We start from the raw sequence: 15,289 nt of genomic DNA on the forward strand, positions 1-15,289 counted from the left end.
AGAGACCTTACATTGGCATGTGCCCCAAAGAATGTGGGTAAATGATTGCTCTGCCATATCCAGGTCCCTAGTAAAGTTTCTTTTTTAACTGCTTCTCTGAGAGTAGTCACACTATGTCTCCTATGCCAGTCTGTGCAGCAGACGTGGTGTGGGCTCTCCTCTGTTTCAGATACTCTGCTTGGCAACGAGGAAATGGCCTAGATGACTTCTGAGGTCCCTGTAGCCTAAGGGTTCAATGTTTCTGGTTTCCATCGTCACTACATAGTATTACTTGGTTAGGTTGCAGAGGGGTAGAAGAGAGGAGTCATAAATAGCCCCAAAGCATAAAACCTTGGCTATGCCATAGCTTTAAAAAAAAAAAAGGTTTTATTATGCAAGATTTTAAACATACACAAAGCTAGAATAGTACAGAGATTCCCATTTCATCCATCCTCCCTCTTCTGATTATTTTGAAGTAAATCCAAGCTATTATTTTATTTATAATATATGTATTTATACTTCAGTATGTAGTGCTAAAAGATAAGAACTCTTTTTGAAAACATTGCCACAATGCCGTCATCATACCTAAAAAACTTAGTAATCCCTTAATTATCATCAAATATGCAGTTAGTCTTCACATTCCCCCAGCTGTCTCACATATTCTTTTTTAATGGTTGGCTTGTGTGAAGCAAGGTCCAAACAGGATCCACGCGTTGCATTTGGTTGACATATTTCTAAAATCTCACTTTTTTTAAGGAAACATTTTAATTGAAGTATAATATACAGAGAGGCGTGCACAAATCCTTATGTACAACTCAGTGAAGTTTTTCCTATGAAACCACCACCTATGGAATAGAACTTTACCAGAACCCCAGTAGTACCCTACTGTAGTTTTAATTTGCATTTCTCTGATGACTGATGGCGCTAAGTCCTTTTAAAATATTTTTTTGGAGCCATGTGTACATTCTCTTCAATGAAGTGCCTTTTAAAAATCTTTTGCTCCTCTCTCTCCCTTTTAAAATTGTGTTTCATTTTTCTTATTGATTTGTGGAATTCTTTATATACTCTGAATACGAGTCCTTTGTTGAATGTATATACTGCATATTTCTTCTCCCACTGTGTGGTTTGCCCTCACTCTCTTAATGGTGTCTTAATGAGCAGAAGTTCTTAATGAAATCCAATTCATCAATTGTTCCCTTTATGATTTGTGCTTTTCGTGTCCTGCTTTAGAAGTCATCCCCTGGCCTCAAGGGCATGACGATATTCTCCTAAGTTATCCTCTGGAAGTTTCAATGTTTTGCTTTTCCAAATTATGTCTACACTCCTTCTAGAATTTAAGTTTGTGACGGGTGTGAGATAGGGGTCAACGTTAATTTGTTTGTTTGTTTGTTTTAATTTCATTTATTTATTTATTTTTGGCTGCATTGGGTCTCCGTTGCTGCACACGGGCTTCCTCTAGTTGCGGTGAGTGGGGGCTACACTTTGTTGCAGTACGGGGGCTTCTCATTGTAGTGGCTTCTCTTGTTGCGGAGCATGGGCTCTAGGCACGCAGGCTTCAGTAGTTGTGGCGTGTGGGCTTAGTTGCTCCGCGGCATGTGGGATCTTCCCGGACCAGGGCTCGGATCTGTGTCCCCTGCATTGGCAGGCAGATTCTTAACCACTGTGCCACCAGGGAAGCCCCCGTTAATTTGTTTTCCCATGTGGCTACCCAGATGATCTAGCACCGTTTTTTTGATTATTGTTTATTTATTTGGCCATGCCGCGGGGCATGCGGGATCTTACTTCCCCGACCAGAGATCAAACTCTGGTCCTCCGCAGTGAGAGTGCGGAGTCCTAATCACAGGACTGCCAAGGAATTCCTGATCTAGCACCATGTTGAAAAGATTCCTTTCTCCTCTGTCCTGAAGTGCTATCATTATCCTAAACTAGAGGACTGTACATGTGTGGGTCTGTTTCTCAACTCTCTTTGTTTTGTTGGTCTATTTGTGTATCTTTATGCTTTAATTGACAAAAGTTTGTGCTAATACCATGCTGACTTAATTGCTATAATTTTATAATAAGTTTTGCCATCTGGTAGTGTGAATCTATCAACTGTTTTTCTTCTTCAAGATTGTCTTGGCTATTCTTGGCCCTTTGCATTTCGTAGAAAAATAGAATCATCTTGTCAGTTTACACAAAAAAATTTCTGAGATTTTGACTGGAAGTAAGTAAAATCTGTAGATTGATTTGGGGAGAACAAATATCTTTGTAATATTGAATCTTTGTGTCTAGGACTATGGCATATTTCTCCATTTATATAGGTCTTTAATTTTTCCTAGTAATGTTTTTTGATTTTCTGGGTAGATCTTGTACATCTTTTACTAGATTTATTCTTATGTATTGGATTTTTTAAATTGAATGAAAGATTCTTTAAATTCTATAGTGCTTTACAATTTTCAAGAGTTTCACACACATGCTTTCATATACCATAGTAACCCCTTTTAAAAATTCCCTACCCCTACCTTGCCCCTCCCCCTCCCCTCTCCCCACTGGTAGCCACTAGTTTGTTCTCTATATCTATCAGTCTGCTTCTTTTTTGTTTTATTCACTAGTTTGTTGTATTTTTTAGATTCCACATATAAGTGATATCATATAGTATTTGTCTTCCTCTGTCTGACTTATGTCACTTACCATAATGCCCTCCAAGTCCATCCACATTACTTGATGATGCTTCTATGAACATTGGAGTGCATGTATCTTCTCAAGTTAGTGTTTTTTGGGTTTTTTTTGATATATACCCAGGAGTGGAATTGCTGGGTTCCTATGTATTGGATTTAAAAAAATTATATAAGTTTCAGGTGTACAACAGTACAATTCAACATCTGTATACATTACAAAGTGATTCACCCCAAAAGTCCAGTTACCGTCTGTCACCATACAATTGACCCTCTTCACTCCTTTCATGCACCCCCTAGCCCACTTCCCCTTTGGTGACCACCTATCTGTTCTCTGTATCTATGAGTTTGTTTTTGATGTGTTTTATTTCTCCATTTGTGGGTTTTTTGGTTTTGTTTTTTAAATATTCTCCATATGAGTGAAATAATACAGTATTTGTCTTTTTCCTTCTGACTTATTTTACTTAGCATAAAACCCTCAGGGTTTATCCATGTTGTCACAAATGGCAACACCTCATTCTTTTTTGTGGCTGGGTAGTATTCCGTTGTATACATGTATTACATCTTTTTGATTCATTCATCCATTGATGGACACTTAGGTTGTTTCCATATTTTGCCTATTGTAAGTAATGCTGCAATGAACATAGGGGTGCATATATCTTTTAAAAATTTGAGGTATAGTTGATTTACAATATTATATTAGTTTCAGGTATACAACACAGTGATACAAAACTTTTATAGATTACACTCCTTTTATAGTTATAAAACGTTGGCTATATTCACTGTGCTATATTCCTTTGTAGCTTATTTATTTTATACACAGTAGTTTGTACCTCTTAATTCATTAACCCTGTCTTGCCCCTCCCCCTTTTCCCTCTCCACACTGGTAACCAGCAGTTTATTCTTTATATATGAGTCTGTTTCTTTTCTGTTATATTCACTAGTTTGTTTTATTTTTTAGATTCCATGTGTAAGTGATAACATACAATATTTGTCTTTCTCTGTCTGACTTATTTCACTAAGCATGATACCCTCCAGGTCTATCCATGTTGTTGCAAATGGCAAAATTTCCTTCTTTTTTATGGCTGAGTAGTATTCCATTGTGTATATCTATCTATCTATCTATCTATCTATCTATCTATCTATCTATCTATCTATCTATCTCAATATCACATCTTCTTTATCTATTCATCTGTTGATGGACACTTAGGTTGCTGCCATACCTTGGCTATTGTGAATAATGCTGCTATGAATATTGTGGTGAATGTGTCTTTTCAAATTAGTGTTTTTGTTCTCTTTGGATATATACCCAGAAGTGGAATTGCTGGATCACATGGTAGTTCTATTTTTAGTTTTTTGAGGAACTTCCATACCATCTTCCATAGTGGCTGCACCAATTTACATTCCCACCAAGAGTGCACAAGCGTTCCTTTTTCTCCACATCCTTGCCAGCACCTGTTATTTGTTGTCTTTTTGATTGTAGCCATTCTGACAGGTATAAGGTGATAACTCATTGTGGTTTTGATTTGCATTTCCCTGATGATTAGTGATGTCGAACATCTTTTCATATGTCTGTTGGCCATCTGTATGTCTTCTTTGGAAAAAGGTCTATTCAGTTTGTCTGCCCATTTTTTTAGAATTGAAGTATAGTTGATTTACAATGTTGTGTTAGTTTCTGGTATACAGCAAAGTGATTCAGTTATACATACATATGTGTGTGTGTGTGTGTGTGTGTGTGTGTGTGTGTGTGTGTATACACATATATATTCTTTTTCAGATTCTTTTCCACTATGGTTTATTACAGTATATTGAATATGTTTCCTTGTGCTATACAGTAGGACCTTGTTGCTTATCTCTTTTATATATAGTAGTTTGTATCTGCTAATCCCAAACTCCTAATTTATCCCTCTCCTACACCCTTTCCCCTTTGATAATCATAAGTTTGTTTTCTATGTCTGAGTCTATTTCTGTTTTGTAAATAAGTTCATTTATATGATTTTTCTTAGATTGCACATATAAGTGATATCATATGGTATTTGTCTGACTTACTTCACTTAGTATGATAACCTCTAGGTCCATCCATGTTGGTGCAAATGGCATTATTTTATTCTTTTCTTACAGCTGAGTAGTATTCTGTTGTATATATATACCACATCTTCTTTATCCATTCAACTGTCAGCGGACATTAAGGTTGCTTGCATGTCTTGGCTATTGTAAATAGTTTGTCTGCCCATTTTTAATTGGATGGTTTGTTTTTTTGCTATTGAGTTGTGTGAGTTCTTTATGTATTTTGGATGTTAACCCATTGTTGGACATATCATTTATAAATATCTTCTCCAATTCAGTAGGTTGCCTTTTCTTTTTTCTTTTTTTTGATGGTTTCTTGTGCTGTGCAAAGGTTTTTTTAGTTTGATTAGCTCCAATTTGTTTATTTTTCCTTTTGTTGCCCTTGTTTGAGGAGACAGATCCAAATAAATATTGCTAAGGCTGATGTCAAAGAGCATACTGCTTGTGTTTTCTTCTAAGAATTTTATGGTATCAGGTCTTACATTGAAGTCTTCAATCCATTTTGAGTTAACTTTTGTGCATGGTATAAGATAGTGGTCTGGTTTCATTCTTTTGCATGTGGCTGTCCAGCTTTCCCAACACAATTTATTGAAGAGACTGTCCTTTCTCCACGGTATGTTCTTTGCTACTTTGTCATAAATTAATTGTCCTTATATGTGTGGGTTTACTTCTGGTCTCTCAATTCTGTTCCATGTATTGGATTTTTTTATGCTGATATAAATGACATCATGTTTAAAATTTGATTTTCCTCTGCCTGTCCTAATGTTAAGACTATTGACAGGTACTTTATCATCAAAGATAAATTAAAAGTCCATATCAGAACTATTCTTTAGTCTTGAATTTAGCATGTTTTTACAGTTTATATTTGCTTTCTACTTACAAATAATTTAACAATACAGCTGGTCTCCTTCTTTTAAAGGATCAGATTTAAACGCTTCCTTTGGAGGGATTGAGAAGTGGGTGGCTCCAGAAGGCTATTTAGGCGAGGATTGAAGGATTCTCCTGGGAAGAGCTCATCCTAAGGGAGTGGAAGCCAGGCTGGACCCACTTGACCCTGTAACAAAGCCCTGCCCCAAGGGAGGGAGATCGCGTGGTGTCTGTCACTCATGTGTCTTCTAGCCTGGGTGCTCCTGGACTCATGTCTCAGTCCTTTGGTGTGAGGAGGGAGGGCTGCAAGTGAAAAATGCACAGAACTCTTTTACTGGTAATTTCAGAAAGCACTGGGCATGCGCTGTACTGCTTTGCAACCCCTTTGATATCATATTACAAAAGGAGGACATTGTCCCTTACCTTATGACAGAACTCCTGTCTGTTGCTTTGGCACGTTATGGCAGGCGTTACCAGAGGCTTCCCCAGTGCCAGTAGGAGCAGTGGTATTAGGAATAATAGCTTACATTTTTTGAGTGCTTGTTACTTGTTACTGTGCTAGGTACTGTTCTAAGTACTTTATAAACATTAACTCATTTAATCATCACAACTACCCCATGAGGTAAATTAGATAATATTATTTGTATTTTACAAGGGTGGAAACTGAGGCACAGAGAGGCTAGGTAACTTGCCTCAGGTCACACAGCTTATAAATGGTAAATCCAGGATTCAAACTCAGGCTAGCAGGCACCAGCGCCCAATCTCTTCACATTATATAGCCTCTCAGGTGGCAGCAGCGGATGGGGGCTAGAGTAAGAGAAAAGGAATAAACTGGGGATCCTTGAAGGGTGTCTGGCCAGGAGCCTACTCTACTTGTTTTTTCAGCACCTGTGAGATAGCCCGTAAGGGCTGTAAGCAATATCTTGGGGTGGGGGTGAGGGATGCTTTCGAAGGGTCTGGGGGCTAAATTAGCAATTAACGTCAAGAGAAGTGAAACATAGGTGAGGTAATCATAATTGGATCTTTAGATCAGATTTACAGACTTCAAAACATGACACTGATTTGTTTCTCAATTTTATCACTTTAAACTTTCCTTGGAATAAGTGGAATCATGACTTCTGGTCTGTTCTTTCTCTGAGGTGACAGGCACATCTATATTTAGACCAATAGTCATGCTTCTGTGGTGATGGATAAGTGTGTGCCTCCAAAAATGGCCGTGCATCGAAATAATAACATGTGTTCTTTGTGAACCAATAAATCACTGACGTTGTAGATTTGATGCACACACATCAGAGGGACTTCTATTCAAATTTACTCGTTAAGCAGGGAAATGAACCTTTGTGCCAGGACCATAGATAGCCACCTGGGCAAGTGTCCATGAGCTCATGTAAGCGAGCAGACTCAGATCCAGTCACATCACAAACAGAATGAACCTAGGGCTTCCCAGGCCTGAAGCAGGAGAACCATTAATTTTGATGACACTGACCACAGCCCAGAGTTTCCTTTGACCCTGTCCTTTCTGTCACCTCCCACATTTCATGTGTCACTAAGCTCTATTGATTCTACCCTTCTTTTTAAAAACTTTTTTTAAAATTAATTAATTAATTAATTTTTGGCTGTGTTGGGTCTTCGTTTCTGTGCGAGGGCTTTCTCCAGTTGCGGCGAGCGGGGGCCGCTCTTCATCGCGGTGCGCGGGCCTCTCACTATCGCGACCTCTCTTGTTGCGGAGCACAGGCTCCAGACGCGCAGGCTCAGTAGTTGTGGCTCACGGGCCCAGTTGCTCCGCGGCACGTGGGATCCTCCCAGACCAGGGCTCGAACCCGTGTCCCCCGCATTGGCAGGCAGACTCTCAACCACTGCGCCACCGGGGAAGCCCTCTGGCCTTTCAATAGCTTTCACATCTGTCTTCTCTTTTCCTTCTCCGCTGCCACTAGTTGGGATCCTTGACGTTTGTTCACCTGGATTGGACAGTAACGTCCTGAATGCTTTGTTCTTTTCTCTAACTAGTTGCCTTCATTGCCATCAACATTATCCTTATAAAGCATGAAACCGTCATGTCAATGGCTCCCATTGCTCAGAGGATTAAAATCTAACATCCAGAGGCTGGTCAACAAGGCTCCTTAAGAACTGGCCCAGACCTCTCTTTCGAGGTCCCGTCTCCCTCATTTTGTCACTTGTGGCACCAACCGTCCTAGACCTCCTGGGGCTCCTGGAACCCATGGTCTGTTTTCAGATTTGGTGCCTTTGTTGTGATGTTTCTCAACGGGGTGACTTCCCTGCCACCCTTTTTCTCACCTTTGCCCTTTTGGCCAACTCTTAACTTTCCTTAGAGATTGTCTTCGTACTCACCTTGGGTAGAAGGCATGGTATGCTTCTAAAAGCAGTTCTGTCACAGTATTGCGCCGTATAAACATCTGTCTTCCGTGGTAGACTGTGGAGTCCTTGAAGGAGGATTTCATTCTTCATCTATTCCCAGTGCACCATAAATGCTTCACAGGTATTTGCTGGATGGATTCTTCCATTCATCCAACCATCCATCTTTCTTTCAGCTAATATTTATTGAGCAACTGCTACATGCAAAGCACTGTTCTAGTTGCTACAAAGGCGTGCTGAAAAAGACACAACATCCTTATTTCCATGGAGCTTATATACCAGCGAGAGAAGACAGGCAAGAAAGAAAGAAAGAAACAGGAAATAAATCAGGTGGTAGGAAGTGTAGGCAGAGAATTAAAGTAGGGTCATGTGACACAGAATGAATGGGTGTGTACTTTATGTTGGCTGGCCAGAGGGCCTCTCTGAGGGCAGCCTGGAGGCTGAGGTCTGAATGAACTACCTTGTGAAGATCAGGGTAAAGAACATTCTAAGAAGAGGAAATGGATAATACAAAGGCCTTAGGGTAACAGCAAGCTGACTTAGAATAAACACTGGTTACCTAAAGCCAGGGCAACAGCGGGGCACAGCGAAGAAAGTGTCTCCAGCAGGCAGAACTGAAGCGATAGGTCATAGCTGGTTTAGGAGTCAAAGATTCTTTACACCATACTATTTATTGGCAGCTACTAATAGCAAAATAAAAAGGCCCTGTTGTTCACAACTGATGCACAAAAGCCCTTAGGAATGTAGGCGCCTGCGGAATACCCCTTCCCGCTTCACTTGGAGCCAAGCTATCTGTGTCAAGGTGGCCTGTGTGAAGAAACTGCCCAGCTGTAATCCACTTGGCTTTCTCTTCTTTGGGCCTGCAGTTTGCCCAAGCCACAGTTAACATAACCAAAAGAATGTGAATACATTTATTTGCTCTGAAATGTGTCTATTTTTTTAACATTTACAGTGGGAAAGGGCCCTTAATTTACCCATCCCTCATTATTTTCCAGCTTAATATTTCTTATTCCCTTCCTGTGCTGAACAAAAACGGTGCTGTATCTGAAGATCTGTGTGCTTTTGTACAGGGTGAGCGTGTGCTCATGTACACACGTGGGGCACGGCTGAGGGTTATGTAACAAAACTGTTCCGAGTACAGTTGGCTCATACTGAAGGCAACTCCAAATCTGGCAACTCCAAATTTCATCGCAGGTAGGCTGAGCATGAACTTGAAAATCAGGAGTCATGGCTCAGGGCAGCCTGCGCGTCAGCTTTGTTCCCCAACTCAAAATGTTCCCTTGAGACCTTGGGTTTGGGTTCAAAAGACCCAAGAGAGTTCTGTTTCATAGAGAGGTGCTCCCGGCCGCAGTCATGGTGATGATACAATTTTTATCTTCCCCAGTGGGTGGGTGGCCATCATGGAGGAGATCTGGTCTGAGAAAAGTGTTCACATTCTCGTGGATATATTAACCAAGCGGCTTGGCCACACCAAGGCCATGTCTAGACATCGTAATAGACCCTGCTATGGCACAGTGATCTATTTTTTGTGTTTTTTTTTTTTCCTTTTAATTATGTTTCTGGTTGTTCTTGGGAGAATTGACCATCTAGAAAACTTACTTAACTATACAGTGTAATAATTTAGGATTGAAAGGAATTTTGGGTGTCTAAACTTTTCAGACAAGGTGACTGCGGCCCAGGACGGTTAGGTGTCTTTCCCAGGGACAGATAGTGAGTTGGTGTCAGAACTAGGTCTACCAGTCTTGGGTTCCTGACTCCCATGGTGGTTTTTCTCTTCCCAGTCATACTGCCTTTAGTCACTGAAGGGAGGTAGCAAAGTGTGTTTGTTTTTTTTTTTTTTAAATTAATTAATTAATTAATTAATTTTTGGCTATGTTGGGTCTTCGTTTCTGTGCGAGGGCTTTCTCTAGTTGCGGCAAATGGGGGCCACTCTTCATCGCGGTGCGCGGGCCTCTCACTATCGTGGCCTCTCTTGTTGCGGAGCACGGGCTCCAGACGCGCAGGCTCAGTAGTTGTGGCTCACAGGCCTAGTTGCTCTGCGGCATGTGGGATCTTCCCAGACCAGGGCTCGAACCCGTGTCCCCTGCATTGGCAGGCAGATTCTCAACCACTGCGCCACCAGGGAAGCCCCAAAGTGTGTTTTTTTAAGCTAGTAGTCCATATTTAAAAATTGGGAGATTACACATAAAAATCTGGATTTCTGGTTTCTCCAGAAAGACTTGAGTCCATACTCCTGCAGGACTATCGGCATTAACCGTGGCTTCTACCTTTATAGAGGCCAAAAGAAGACAGCTCAAGGTGACATTATGAAGCAAATCTATTTGGCATCTGTGAGGCATTGGAAGTTGCAACTCTTGTGGAAGGATCTAATACCATGATCAGAAGAACTTTGGATACGTCTTTTCAATGTGAGGTTGTGGTATACGCTTGACAAGTTTTGAAAAGAGATTTTTATACCGACTCTACCGACTAATATTTTGTTTGTGAAGCCAGGAGGCTCCGTAAAGGTTAAAAATAATTCAGCCATATTGTGTTGAACTTGACTGAAGTGTCATGAACAGCGTCTGGAGTGCAGAAGAACCAGTTCTCTCTTGTTGCGATGGGTTTAGTCTGTTTCCTTTCCTGGTGCCCTGTCGCTGAAACTGGGGCTGGGAGGCCTGGTGAAGAATGTTTCTTCCGGAGTTCCGACAGGCTCAGCTATTTGTCACAGCCTCCGAAGCTGCTTCGCTACAGGTAAGGAGGCTGCCCTACGGGAGGGATAATTACGGTCAGTGAGTTTGAGCTTTTAGCTTGGCCTTACTCTGCACCCAAACTCACGTCTGATTCAGGAAGTCTTCTATTTTTGTGTGTTCACATCAACGATTTCCTTACTCGCTTTATCAAAGGGAAACAGCCTTGGGTACCCGTGAGGAGATTCTGAATCCGGCCTTTTGCCTGGCTGAGTGCAGGGCTGGGAAGAAGGATTAAGTAGAGGGAGGAGTCATTGTCATTAGAATACCACACGCATGGCCAGACCATACACAACCGCCCCCATCTCCTCTGTGACTCACCTACACAAAGCATGATTAAACTGGAGGGGGCAGGTGGCAAGCAGGCATTGGTGAGGCAGGGGCCTGAATCCTTTCCCTTCCCAGCCTGGGGACCCTATTGATTGTTCCTTTTCCAGAGGACCTAGAAGTCTGGGGATCTCAAGATACACCTTGACCAGTGAAGTCTGTCCTGGACTTGTGAAACGCTTGTTGTTTGAGTGGCCGAATGAGGTAGAACATGTGATGGATAGCCAGACTTTTCAGGGATATGGGAGGCTCTTTGACTTATGGGGATCCAGTGGGTCCAGGATTATCCAGGAGTCACAATGACTGGGGTCTCCTTGAGGTAGATAAACCCAGAGCAGATTAGGGTGGAGCTTCATGGTCCCTATCCTTGGCTTTAGTCTGGAGAGCATTGCCTTTGAAACAGTCAGGCTATGGTTAGCATTATGAGAGATTCTTTCTGTTCCATCCCTCTTATATCATATGTAACAGGATAATGGAAAAAAAAAAAAAAAACCCCTCAGTTGCCATACCAGTGTTGGCCACATCAAAGCAACAGTTAATATACTAGTCATGGTAAATTAACATGGAGCCTGATACAAACATTGTTTTATCCATTTTTGTTTTTAAATGAAGCATTTGGCTTGTATATTCTGTTTGAAACATCAAACATAATGCATGATCATATTTGAATATGAATACTACCTATGTTTTAATGATAACTGGGATTTTTATTATGTGTATGGCACCACAGGTGTATCATTTTAAATTATGTGTATGGCATTTAAGGTGTATAGTGACTGAAATCATTACTGTCGCTTCCTGTGGCCTATATAGGACGTACCAATTTAGCAGATGATGTCATTCAGGTCACATAAAAAGTCCCCTTAATCTGCCTGTCCAAATTCATGGAAATCCCAAGTCTTGAGAAGTATTTAAATATCAATAACATTGTCCATGAAATGTTGAATCCTTCTTTCCTTCTCCCCTCTCCTTACACCACTTCCTACCCCTTCCACAAGCTTGGCGTTGTTATTCACAATAAAGTTCCACCAGTGTCAAGCCCCAGTACGCAGTGGGTCTGAACCCTTCCCTGGACCCATGGCCAGAAATGGGATGTGGTCCAGGGAACAGCCTAGACAAGTGCCAACTGGGACACGTGGCAAGGGTTCTCCTTCCTTTTTGACACCCTTCAGCTGTGCCCTCCCTGGGAAGAGGAGCCTAGGTCATCCTCCTTGCGCAAGTTTGTGTCGTGACTGCATCAACATCCCCCTTTCTGCTGGGGTGCACGCTGGTGATTCAAGAAGGATGAGGCTTAGCCATGGGTGGCGCCTGGAATCCTCCAGAGTATGTTGACTCCTCTAGAGCCAGATGGGTGGAGCCCGAGAAGTGGTTGGGCCCCTGGAGGAAGAGGAGTGTAACTACCCCTGGCCGACAGCCTCAGGACTGCGATGGCAGGTGCCCTGCCCGCAGCTCTCAAGCATGGAGGGCGGATGTGTTCTGGGCCAGCAGCTCTGGACAACAGCCAGGTCAGGCCTGGTAAAGGGAGTATACGTGAGGAGATCAAATTGGGGAGACCATGATGTTCAAGGTTAGGTAGGAAGAGCTCTTGATACAGAACTGGATTTTCCCTTTTAAAACAAGGATGGCCATAGCTGAACCCTTCTCGTGTGTGTGTGTCCTCCTCTTGTGGTCACCCTTCCTCTGGTCTCCTGATTGAAGAGAGGAGAGATGGCCCTGGATTCCAAAAGTAGCCTCACAACTATAGGAGGCCCGACTCTGCCCAGCCATTTTTACCTTTCCTACCTGAAACTCACCAGCGCTTTGACAGCTTCTCTAAAGATCCAGGGGTGCCCAACTGAATGGGAATCTATGGTCGGAGAATGTAATATTTTTTTCCGCAGCTCCCTTTACCCTCTCCCTACCTAACCCTAAGTAGACAAAATATTGGGCCAAAGGGCCAAATAATCCTGTTTAGGATCTCGCCATCTCATTTCCAGCCAGGCACTTTCCCCTTCTTGTAACTTTCCAGTGTGATTTGGGGAATACTATTGCTAACTCTGACACCTGGTGGTCACTTCAAAAACTGCACTCTGGAAGGATCCAACGTCCACTTTGATCACTTTTAGTTATTTTTGTTTTTCCAGTTACAATTTCAATGTAAATAAAATGTACTTTATACATTAGTTATTATTATTAATTGAATTATTTATAAGTAAAATTCTTGCAAATGCATTCAACAGAATGCACTTGAATAGAAAATTTCTGTGAAGATATACCCGAAACTTCATGTCATAGTCCTTAGGAAGTGAAGCTAGGTGTGGGGGGAGGAGAGACTTATTTTACTTTACACCTTCTAGTTCTCTTTGAAATTAATTTTAACAAAAAGGATGTGTTACTTTAATTGTGGCTGAAGTACCCCACTTGGGCAGGAGGTCCACAAGTCCAGGATATTCCCCTCCAAGGCTCCTACCCTCTCCTGGTTTTGTGTCCAAGGACCTGTAGTGCTTTCATGTGTTTTGAGGGCATGGAGTATGGCTGGACTCCCTCTGATCTTTTTTTTTTTAAACATCTTTATTGGAGTATAATTGCTTTACAGTGTTGTGTTAGTTTCTGCTGTATAACAAAGTGAATCAGCTGTATGTATTCATATATCCCCATATCCCCTCCCTCTTGCATCTCCCTCCCACCCTCCCTATCCCACCCCTCTAGGTGGTCACAAAGCACCAAGCTGATCTGATATCCCCATGTGATGCAGCTGCTTCCCACTAGCTATCTATTTTACATTTGGTAGTGTATATATGCCAATGCTACTCTCTCACTTCGTCCCAGTTTACCCTTCCCCCTCCCTGTGTGCTCAAGTCCATTCTCTACGTCTGCGTCTTTATTCCTGTCCTGCCCCTGGGTTCTTCAGAACCATTTTTTTTTTTTAGATTCCATATATATGTGTTAGCATACGGTATTTGTTTTTCCTTTCTGACTTACTTCACTCTGTATGACAGTCTCTAGGTCCATCCGCCTCACTACAAATAACTCCATTTCGGTTTTTTTTATGGCTGAGTAATATTCCATTGTATATATGTGCCACATCTTCTGTATCCATTCATCCGATGATGGACACTTAGGTTGCTTCCATGTCCTGGCTATTGTAAACAGAGCTGCAATGAACATTGTGGTACATGACTCTTTTTGAATTATGGTTTTCTCAGGGTATATGCCCAGTAGTGGGATTGCTGGCTCATATGGTAGTTCTATTTTTAGTTTTTTAAGGAACCTCCATACTGTTCTCCATAGTGGCTGTATCCATTTCTCCCTCTGATCTTGTTCACTGATGGTGGTGGAGGAGCCCAGCAGCTGAGTAGAAACTGGTCCTGGGGAGCCGTCTGGCCGGAGTGCTGAAGCTGGGAAAAATTCCCAGCTCCCTTGGTGGTCACAGGAGTGAAGGAAGCAGTGCTCCTGTCAGGTGTGGGCTGCCCACTTCCCAAGGTCATGCTCAGCAGTGGTTGGAGAGCCAACCATTCATTCGAGTTTCTGATGCCTCACAGGTGCGAGGCGCCAGGAGCCAAGTTTCACAAGGCGTGGTGAGGCCACTCGGGGTGTGAGGCAGAAGCTCCCCCGGCTCTAACATCAGAGAGCAGGGCTGGGGGCGGATGTGGCCTGGGGCTGGCTGGCAGGAAAGTCCGGTCTGATGAAAGCGGCTGCCTTCTGACTAGCTTCTCTATGTCTCTTACTGTGCGATACCAACATTTCCTTCCATTCTTGAACAGACCTCCCACTGCTCTCCCACTACCCCCGCAAAGATAACATACTTTTATGAATGTGTTGCACGTAACCAGTTTCCAAATATGTGCTCAGGACAGCAAACCCTCCTCTTGCTTGGCTGTGCCCGTTCGCCCAGCTTACCAACCAGTAGCCCAGAAACACTGGGGGGCTGAGTGACCTGAGAGGAAGATGCAAGACATTCAGGGACAGAGCCCCAGGGGAGTCTCCCAGGGCCAGGTTTGGTCTACAGGGAGGAGAGAGGTCCTGCTGTACTTGTAACGCAGTCCCTGAGGCTGGGACCAGGACACAGGAGTGGAACTCTTTTGAAGCGGCTCGCCCGGGAAAGAGAATCATAGCACCCCACTCAATTGTTGGTGTTTACATCTAGGGAACATGTTTCAGCTCCAGTGATTAACTCTTTGGGGCGCACCTCAAGGCGCAAGACGGCATGAGTTCCGGTGGCCACCATCTTTTGGGCTCCCAAAGCCAGGCACTTGACCTCCTGGTGATCCACCTCTCCTTCCTCCAGGTAGCACCCTTCTACCTTCCAGGACA

General features: G+C 42.6%; 1 long non-coding RNA gene across 1 annotated transcript in view; it reads right to left on the reverse strand.

Annotated features, from left to right (window-relative positions):
* Window positions 1-4,988: 4,988 nt before the first annotated feature.
* Window positions 4,989-15,289, reverse strand: part of LOC309644706 — a 36,730-nt gene continuing 26,429 nt past the window's right edge. The window contains exon 2 of the long non-coding RNA XR_014254568.1: window positions 4,989-7,449. This is a non-coding gene — a long non-coding RNA (uncharacterized lncRNA). The remainder of the gene's footprint in view (window positions 7,450-15,289) is intronic.

This window comes from Balaenoptera physalus, assembly GCF_965194825.1.
Source record: "Balaenoptera physalus genome assembly, chromosome: 1".
Classification (NCBI taxonomy): Eukaryota; Metazoa; Chordata; class Mammalia; order Artiodactyla; family Balaenopteridae; genus Balaenoptera; species Balaenoptera physalus.